We start from the raw sequence: 9659 nt of genomic DNA, 5'->3' as shown, positions 1-9659 counted from the left end.
ATACGAGCCTTTTCCGTAATGAGAAGTGTATAGATGCTTGTATACGAGGTGACTTTTAAAGCATTTTTATTAGAGCTGTGCAAAATTTGAACCAAACCGAGTTTAGTTCGGTTCTGGGGCGCCGAAATGTCGAATGTCGAATATTCGACATCCGAACTGGGCTAGTTCGAATGTCGAATATTCGACATTCGAATTGGGCGACTGAAATGTCGAATTTTAGAATTCGACATTTTAGCGTACCAAAAACGAACAAAACTCGGTTCGGTTCGAATTTTGTAGTAACTCGAATGTCGAATATTCGACATCCGAAGTGGGATAGTTCGAATGTCGGTTTTTCGACATTCGAACTGGGCTAGTTCGAATGTCGAAAAACCGACATTCGAACTAAGCTAACTCGAATGTCGAATTTTCGACATTCGAACTAGGCGAAAAAATTCGAACAGTTCGGTTCGAATTATTTGTCACAGCTCTAATTTTTATTAATGTAACACTACCCAGATAACAATCGTGCGTCGCATTTAAACGCATGTTTCTTGCACTAACTGCGACTTACCAGATGAGTCGGTTCATATACGCATCTTACTATCGTCTGTGACGCTGGTAATAATGCGAGTGTTGTGAACTGCATTTCGTAAGCGCCTGTGATACAAAATGATAAGCATGTTCCGTTCACAAGTGCGACTTGCTAGAAGAGTCAATCCATACGCATTTTACCATCCACAGTGCGAATGCTGTGAATGCGTGTGCACTTAATACGCACGCAATTAATGATGCGCAACCACCCGTATCGGCAATCACACATTTTATAATGGCGACAGCATTGTTTGTGGTGTGTTATCAAAATAAGTTTTTATTGTGATTTCATTTTTTATTGTTTTTTATTGCGATATTATTGTGAGGAATTATTGTGGATTTAATTTTTAGTACTGCAGCAAAATAAGAAAGTTAAATTTAATTTGTTTAAAGTACATATATATTTTTGTTGTATTAGATATAACCTCAAAAAAAGAATTTGGAAGTTTTTAACAATTTCAATTCCAAAATTGTACTGAAATATTAAATTAAAATCGTTTTTATAAATAACATTTTAATTTAAAAAAAATTACTAATGTCAATAATCTTTTCTTTTTATTTAATTCAAATAAGGCTGAAGTATAAATATAATTTATTCGCATTATACCGTCACGCATGTGCCCATCACAATATGCGACAGTTATGGATCGCATATGATGACGCATCTGAGTGGTCCAGTGAACGCGCATAGTGCGGATAAATCGGCACGCGTGCAGATGATATTAGTAGCACACAACGCGCATTTTGTTATCTGGGTATTTTAAAGTAAATGTAGATAATAGAAATGAATTATCTCATCTAAAACAAAGCAAAATTCATAAGGGAAATGAAGTTTTAAGAAAAAAAGAATAGTATGCGTTAGGTCTAGGGTTCGTGTCTCCCCCCATCGGTTAATAATTTATTTCGTTAATATGCGGTTATTCAATAACTGGTGTGTATTAATTAACAAAAATGTGTACAAAATATCTCAAGTGACATTGAATTTAATTAATTGAGTGATTCCAATTTTTTGCTTCCCATTTCCATTACTATAGATCACCCAACCATAGATCTTTTGCTGCTCCAACAATATACAGCCAGCCATAGAATATGGATGCAGCAACCTTAACTATGGATATCCCGTATTTTTCAATATAATATGGCTGTGATATCCATGTACATATCTGGATGTGTCAACTATTCCTTTTTCTCCGTGTTGTTTGAAAGATCATTTAATTGCGCAACTTTTTCCCAGAGACACCTATACTTTATGTTTTATTGTTTAGTTGCTGTGTTAACTTTAAAAAATTTTACAAACTGGCCGGTTTGCCTCACCCCCTGGGGTATTAAACCGGCCAGTTGGGTTTTTTTATCTATAATATTGCATTTAGGGGAGAGGGCCCTAAGGTGGTCACCCATCTTTTGAACGACTGAAGATTTCAAATGGAATTATATATAAAGGTCAATAATACGGCATTTGAAACTTTATCTTATTACCTAACTTCCTATCAAAAAGTTTTTTTCATTTCATTAATAAAAAAAAGTTATGGCACTTTTTAAAAAAAGTTGAAAATTCGACTTTTAAAAAAGTGGCCCCAAGGTGGTCACCATACATAAATTCACTAAAAAAGTTTTTAAAAAATGTAATAAACGTATTATTAAGTTGTTTATTTAATATTAATTGTTTTTCAGGATCACAGAAACATATTACATATTTTTTTTTGCACTTTGTCCTTTCGTCAAAAATGATACTTTTTGTGCATGTATTAGACAGGTAAAGTTTTGAAAATTATTCTATTTGATTATTATTCATCATAAAACTTAAAAATTGATAAAATTCACATTCACAGTGATAAATGTTGATAAATATAGCGTATAAACACATTTTCATAAAAAATCAAAAGTGACCACCTTGTGGCCAAAAAAGTGTCCACCTTTGGGCCAAGACACAATTTTTTAAACGTTAATGAAAAAATTTTTTAAAGCACAATATTAATAATATTCATTTAGAATATTATTGTACGATATAAAAAGATAATTATAACGATTTTTACTAATTTAAAATTGTTAATTTCGATGATTTTAACACCCTGAGAAAAAATTTCTCGATCATTTAAAAACAGAAATTTTACGAAGTTCACGTTACAAAGAGACTCATACGACTATTTACCTCAAAACTTTACTAAAATCTTTGTCTTCTCAAATAATAACAATAAAAAAAACATTTTAAGATACTAACTAATATACAAAAACTTATCTTCCCAGGCGGAAAAGTCGGACGAATACCGGATCGTCTAACCGTCTAGCGCCCGCGCCGGTTGAATTGGAGAGTCAATGCCAGTGCAGGCAGTCTGTACCGATTTGGATGAGAATGTCTGCTGGCGCGGTACAAAGTCGAATCCGACGTTCGGTACAGTCTTTCTACTGTCGGCAGTACAGGCGCGGTAAAAGATTTGATCCGACCGCCGAATCAAAATTTAATGCAGGTTCCACACTAGATGCCCGGCACGTGAAACGTGCCCCCTCTCCAATGCTAACTTCTCCTACGTGAGGAGAGGAAAGCATTTGGTAGATGGAGCAGAGGGGGCACGCGCGTTGTGTCGTGCATCTAGTGTGGAACGCGCTTTATACCACCTCGCAACCGGCGTTGTACTGGCATTCGTCCGTCTAATGACCCGAGCAATACAGGCATTCTACCGACTGAGAACTATATAATTTATTTTATTATTAATATATTAATTAATTTAATTTACTTACTTATTTATTGATTTATTATAAATAAATTATAAGTAATATTAAATAAATTTGATTAAATTTATTTAATATTACTTATTTGTTTATTTATTGATAATAAATCAATAAATAAGTGAATTAAAAATTATTAATTAATTAATTTATTAATAAGAATATGCTTAGAATATAGTAATTGTTACTAGTTTTCAAATTAGTTTTATTTTTATATAGGATAATTTTTTTTATAAATTCGCTTTTAAAAATCTTACCACAAATATCTTTTAAAATCTGACAAGTTTTGCTATTTTTATTTTTTATAATAAAAATTAATAATAATAATAAATTTAATCCATCATGCTTTAAACATTTTTTGTATTATTAATTTTTAAAGAGCCGAAAGTACATTCGCACTGTGATTCTATTGCAAAATGCGTCCGGATCGGTGCAGGTTTCAGCCCACCAAGCACCCGGCGTTGTACTGGCATTCGTCCGTCTAGCAACCAGCGCGGGCCAAATTATATTCTTTATTAAAAATTAAAATAAAGGAAATGTTTAATTAACTATGCAAGGTGAGTGTTAATTAATATTTAATATTTCTTTCAAATTAATTACATTCATCTTTTTCTCCTTTTTAAAAACACGAGAACGATCGCGCGCTGCCGCGCGCGCGTTTTTTCTCTTGCGCAATCCTTTTTTTAATTTTTAAATTTTTTTTAACAAAAGTACTTACAATGAGAATAATGGTGCAAATATAATAAATGTTTTTAAGAAAAATTGAAAAAGAAATGTTTATGAGAATGATAATCAAGATGTAGAATTATGTAGTGGAATATGTTGAGATGAATTCTTGAAATAAAGTAAACCTCTAAATGAAACGTATAGTATTTATTTAGATTCCTTATCTAATTAATAAACATAAACATTGTTCTTAACAATTATTTTTTAAATGCCTATTATTTTATTTAAGAAAAAAATAAGTCAATTTACGTGAGAATAGAAAAAAATGAATTTTTTAGAGATTTTTAAACAAAAAAATTCAAATTGATAATAATAATCAATGAAAATAATATAGCATTTAAAAATGAGTCGTCTAACAAAAAATCAGTCTTAATAACAGTCTTCGTGTCAATTACTTATAAGAAAATATATATGTATACATATATTACTTTTGATTTAGCGAATTAACATTGAATATCAAATATTTGATAATATAAACATAATTGATTTTTTTTGATGGAGAAAAAACATAAACATTGTTCTTAACAATAATTTTTTAAATGCTTATTATTTAAGAAAAAAATAAGTCAATTTACGTGAGAATAGAAAAAAATGATTTTTTAGAGATTTTTAAACAAAAAAATTCAAATTGATAATAATAATCAATGAAAATAATATAGCATTTAAAAATGAGTCGTCTAACAAAAAATCAGTCTTAATAACAGTCTTCGTGTCAATTACTTATAAGAAAATATATATGTATACATATATTACTTTTGATTTAGCGAATTAACATTGAATATCAAATATTTGATACTATAAACATAATTGATTTTTTTGATGGAGAAAAAACATAAACATTGTTTTTAACAATAATTTTTTAAATGCTTATTATTTAAGAAAAAAATAAGTCAATTTACGTGAGAAAATAATTTATTTCAATATATGCTTTTCTATAAGATTCATGGGATGCAAAATTTGGTTAATAATCTTGAGAAATATTACCTTTAAACTTTTTTCAAAGTTCATTTGGATGAACTGGTTGGCAGTACATTAAAATACGTACAAATAAGTGTCTTAATTATCTGAAGTTTGAACTATTATTTGAAATTAGGAAATTAAAACGTCTTTGACCAATTGATAAGAAAGAAACGTGTAAAGAAATCTTACGTGTGAATCTTATTACAAAAAAATGACGTAATTTACCAATAAGAAGCGTCGAAGAAAGTCTTACGCGTAAAGACAGCCATACTGATTGTGAGACACACTCCTTTTTTAAGAAAAAATATATATAACGACTCAGACATTTTTATAGAAAAAATATTTACTTTTATTTCAATAATTCAATGTAAACATAATTCTTGAATAGTAAATTAGGTCTTTGATTTCCTAAATATATAATTAATGATTCCCAAGATTTAACTCGTGAAAATGCAACATATACTTGCCCATAATTAAATACATTTTTACGAAGGTCTACACCAATCTTGTCAAAAGTTTGTCCTTGGCTTTTATTTATTGTCATTGCGAATGCTAATTTTATAGGAAATTGCCGTCGTTTGAAAGTAAAAGGATACATATCCTCACAATACAGCGTAATACGATTTATAAATACAATATCTCCAACCTTATCACCTGTTAAAATACGACAACGTAGCAGATTGTTTGATAGTTCTAATACCTGCATTCGCGTTCCATTACATAAACATTCATTAATACTAAGATTTTGAAGTAGCATGACAATACAATTGGCTCTTAATCGTAATTCATAAGGCGGGAAATTTGATGGATTTAAAGTATTCAAATACTCTGGTAAAATAGCATCATTTATACTTCCATTATCACAATTTTCGGTACTATCAACACTTGTATAAATTCGCTCACTTTTATTATCAAACAGTTCAAGTACCTTGTTGTTAATTTCATCAACATCAACATTTCGAGCAGACAATATTGCTACTTTTGCTAAATCATCGTATTTATTATTGATAATTAATTCTCCAAATATTTTATGAATGATATCACCATTTTCTACACATTTCTCTGGTGCTAGTATATTGTTATCATTATCATTTAAAGTACCATTTCCAACTGATAATAAATATTCTGAAAATTCTATTTCACCAGGTAAAGTTCTCATATTTTCTGTTAATGATATCACCTTAAAATGACTCCATAATGTGCTAGATTTAATAGATAAATTATCTAATTCGCTTCTAGTAGCATTAACCTTAACAGGCAATAATTGTCTAAAATCACCACCCAAAAGCATAGTTTTTCCACCAAATGGCATATCAACATTCATAAAATCGCGTAATGTTCTATCAATTAATTCCATAGCATATCTTAACGCCATTGGAGCTTCATCCCAAATAGAGACATCAACCTCTTTCAAAAATGTAGCTTCCTTAGATTGACTTTTAATATTTGATGTAGAATCATAGAACAATGGAACAGGCATCCCAAATGTTTTATGTACAGTTTTACCACGGGGAAGTAATATTGCGGCAATGCCTGTAAATGCCATAGTACAAACACATTTTCCTTTACTTCTTAACAAATGGTATAAAGTTGTATAAACAAAAGTTTTTCCGGATCCACCTGGTCCATCAATGTAATAACATGAAGAAGATGGTATTCTTTTATCTTGAATAACTACATTTAATACTTCATCAACAATATCCTTCTGTTTGGAATTCAGTTTCACATATTGCATTTCACCAATCTCTTTATGTTGTTGCAATGACATTTCGTTGTTTGCTTGATTTTCTGTTTCAATACTTATTTCATTTAACTGTATCATTTCAGGAAAATTGCGAATATTTGATCCTTCATGCAACAGAAAGTTAATTATATCATTATATGCTCTTTTATGAGCTTCATTAGATGGATAATTTTTCTGATAATCTTCAGACATAGCCTCTTTAAACTTTTCCCAAAGTTCGTTTGGATGAACTGGATGGCAATAAATTAAAATACGCACAAATAAACGTCTTAATTGTTATGGCATCATCCATACTTCTCCTTCTGTCAAAGCACGTTCCCATTCTCCATCATCTTCAATAAGGCCTAATGCTAAACATGCACTACGAAAAGTGTCATGTACAATATTGTTGACAGTTCGCAGATGATCATAACTTGTAGCGCCTTTAACTACTATTAAAAGTAATCTAAGATGAAACAGTTCTGATTGACTGGGCGAAATTGAATACATCCGTCCAATGACATTAAATGACCCTTTACGCTTCACCCATTTTAATGCATTTTCACCACGTTCTTTCTTAAAAACATAATAACATGGAATTTCTGCATATGTATATTGTCTAGCTTGTGGATCACGCCTATTTAAATCGAAATATTCTAATAACATAGTCCGTTTCTGTAAAGCTTCATTTATAGCATCATCATTTGCTTCTTCACTAATGGTTACAGTATGCCGATTAATTAAATGAAGAGGTAATCGGAGAATAGAATAACTTTTACTCTGTAATGGTCTACCAAATATTCTATCACATGCTTCAACAGGACTAACATATCGAGTTTCAATAAAGTTTTTTATTTCATTATATTCTAAAGAACATGTATTATTACTACTATCGGTAATTACTACAGCAGCAGCATCATGTCCCTTAAAAATGTATTTATATAAGGGACATTCCACGTCAACACGGACAGAGCTCTAAACAAAAATTGCTTTGATGGATTTAAACGTTCTAGGGCTTAAAAGATTTCTACGTTCATGTACTTTAAGATGCCGATGGGCGTTTTTTGCAAAATTCAATTTCCGATGCCAATAGAACTGTCAAAAGTCAAAAGGTCCAAAAATCTCAAAATACTTTTATGAATTAAAAGCAAAAAACGAGGTAAATTATTCTGTAACTCATTCTTTATCAGTTTTTAAGGTTCCCGAATATAAATCTAAAGTTTTTTTTTTAAAAATCCAAAATGGCGAATTCAATATGGCGGACAAAATTCAAATTTGATCAGATTCGATTAAAACTTGTTACTCGGGGGTTTTTAGGGTCGCCGATTACGAATCTGAAGTCACTTTTTAAAAATTCAAAATGGCGGATCCAATATGGCAGAAAAAATCTTCAAATTTGATCCGATTCCCTTAGAACGTGTTACTCGGGGGCTTTTGGGGTCGCAGATTATGAATATGAAGTTACTTTGTGTTTGAGACTTCAAATTTATAATCAGATACGCTAAAAACCACCGAGTAACTTTTTAATTAAATCTGATCAAATTAAAAAATTTGATCCGCCATTTTGAATTTCTACAAAGTAACTTCATATTCATAATCTGCGACCCCAAAAGCCCCCGAGTAACACGTTCTAAGGGAATCGGATCAAATTTGAAGCTTTTTTCTGCCATATTGGATCCGCCATTTTGAATTTTTAAAAAGTGACTTCAGATTCGTAATCAGCGACCCTAAAAACCCCCGAGTAACAAGTTTTAATCGAATCTGATCAAATTTGAATTTTGTCCGCCATATTGAATTCGCCATTTTGGATTTAAAAAAAAAACTTTAGATTTATATTCGGGAACCCTAAAAACTGATAAAGAATGAGTTACAGAATTATTTACCTCGTTTTTTGCTTTTAATTCATAAAAGTATTTTGAGATTTTTGGACCTTTTGACTTTTGACAGTTCTATTGGCATCGGAAATGGAATTTTTCAAAAAACGCCCATCGGCATCTTAAAGTACATGAACGTAGAAATCTTTTAAGCCCTAGAACGTTTAAATCCATCAAAGCAATTTTTGTTTAGAGCTCTGTCTGTGTTGACGTGGAATGTCCCATAAATATTTTACGGATTTAATACTTGAAACTACTTCTACATTAATATGAAAATTAAATAACTGAAGTAATGTAGGATTGTATGGAACAACGTATTGATTATCTGTAGTTCCTCCATTTAGGCGATCGTATTATCCTGTCCTAAGGCGGCGATACGTTGGGTATCCGTTTTCATCCATTATTGTCTCAGAACAGAATTGTTTTGGGAAACCTTTCAAACAAATACTACTATTATCTTTACACCAATTTCCACATGGGCCATGAATCATATTTTTCATAACGATGTCATGAAGTATAACATTTTCTGACTGACTTGGAATCTCTGCCGAAATATATTTGTCTATAATCTCGGGTGTTGTTATTTTATAATTTTGTTTCAAAGTCACTAATAAATGCATATGCGGCAATCCACGTTTTTGATATTCAATGACATACACATAAGCAATCACTTCGCCAAATAATTGTTCCTTTACAATAGTATTAATAAGTTTATCTTTTTTTATGGTAAAAACACGCGATACAATATCTGGTCTGTCAGAGGCAGTTTGGTTAGGTAATAAATTTTCCTTAATTTCACGCCAGTTTGGATTACACGTCATCGTAATAAAAAGATCAGGTTTACCAAATTTTCTCACAATAGCCATTGCATCTTGGTAATGCTGTAACATATTTCTCGGAGAACCTGTGAAAGATGATGGAAGTATTACAATTTTCCCAACTTCATTGTTCAAATCATCAGCTCTTCTTTGTAAATGATCAATTAGACCTTTGTAAGTATCTGCACGAAGTTTCTTTTGATTATTTCGACAGAAATTTGTCCTATCTTTTTCAATTTTCACATAACTGTCGACAATCCA

This window comes from Leptopilina heterotoma, unplaced genomic scaffold (assembly GCF_015476425.1).
Source record: "Leptopilina heterotoma isolate Lh14 unplaced genomic scaffold, ASM1547642v1 Lhet_352, whole genome shotgun sequence".
NCBI classification, from domain to species: Eukaryota; Metazoa; Arthropoda; class Insecta; order Hymenoptera; family Figitidae; genus Leptopilina; species Leptopilina heterotoma.
The sequence above is the reverse complement of the archived record's forward strand: the minus strand, read 5'-3'. Positions refer to the sequence as shown.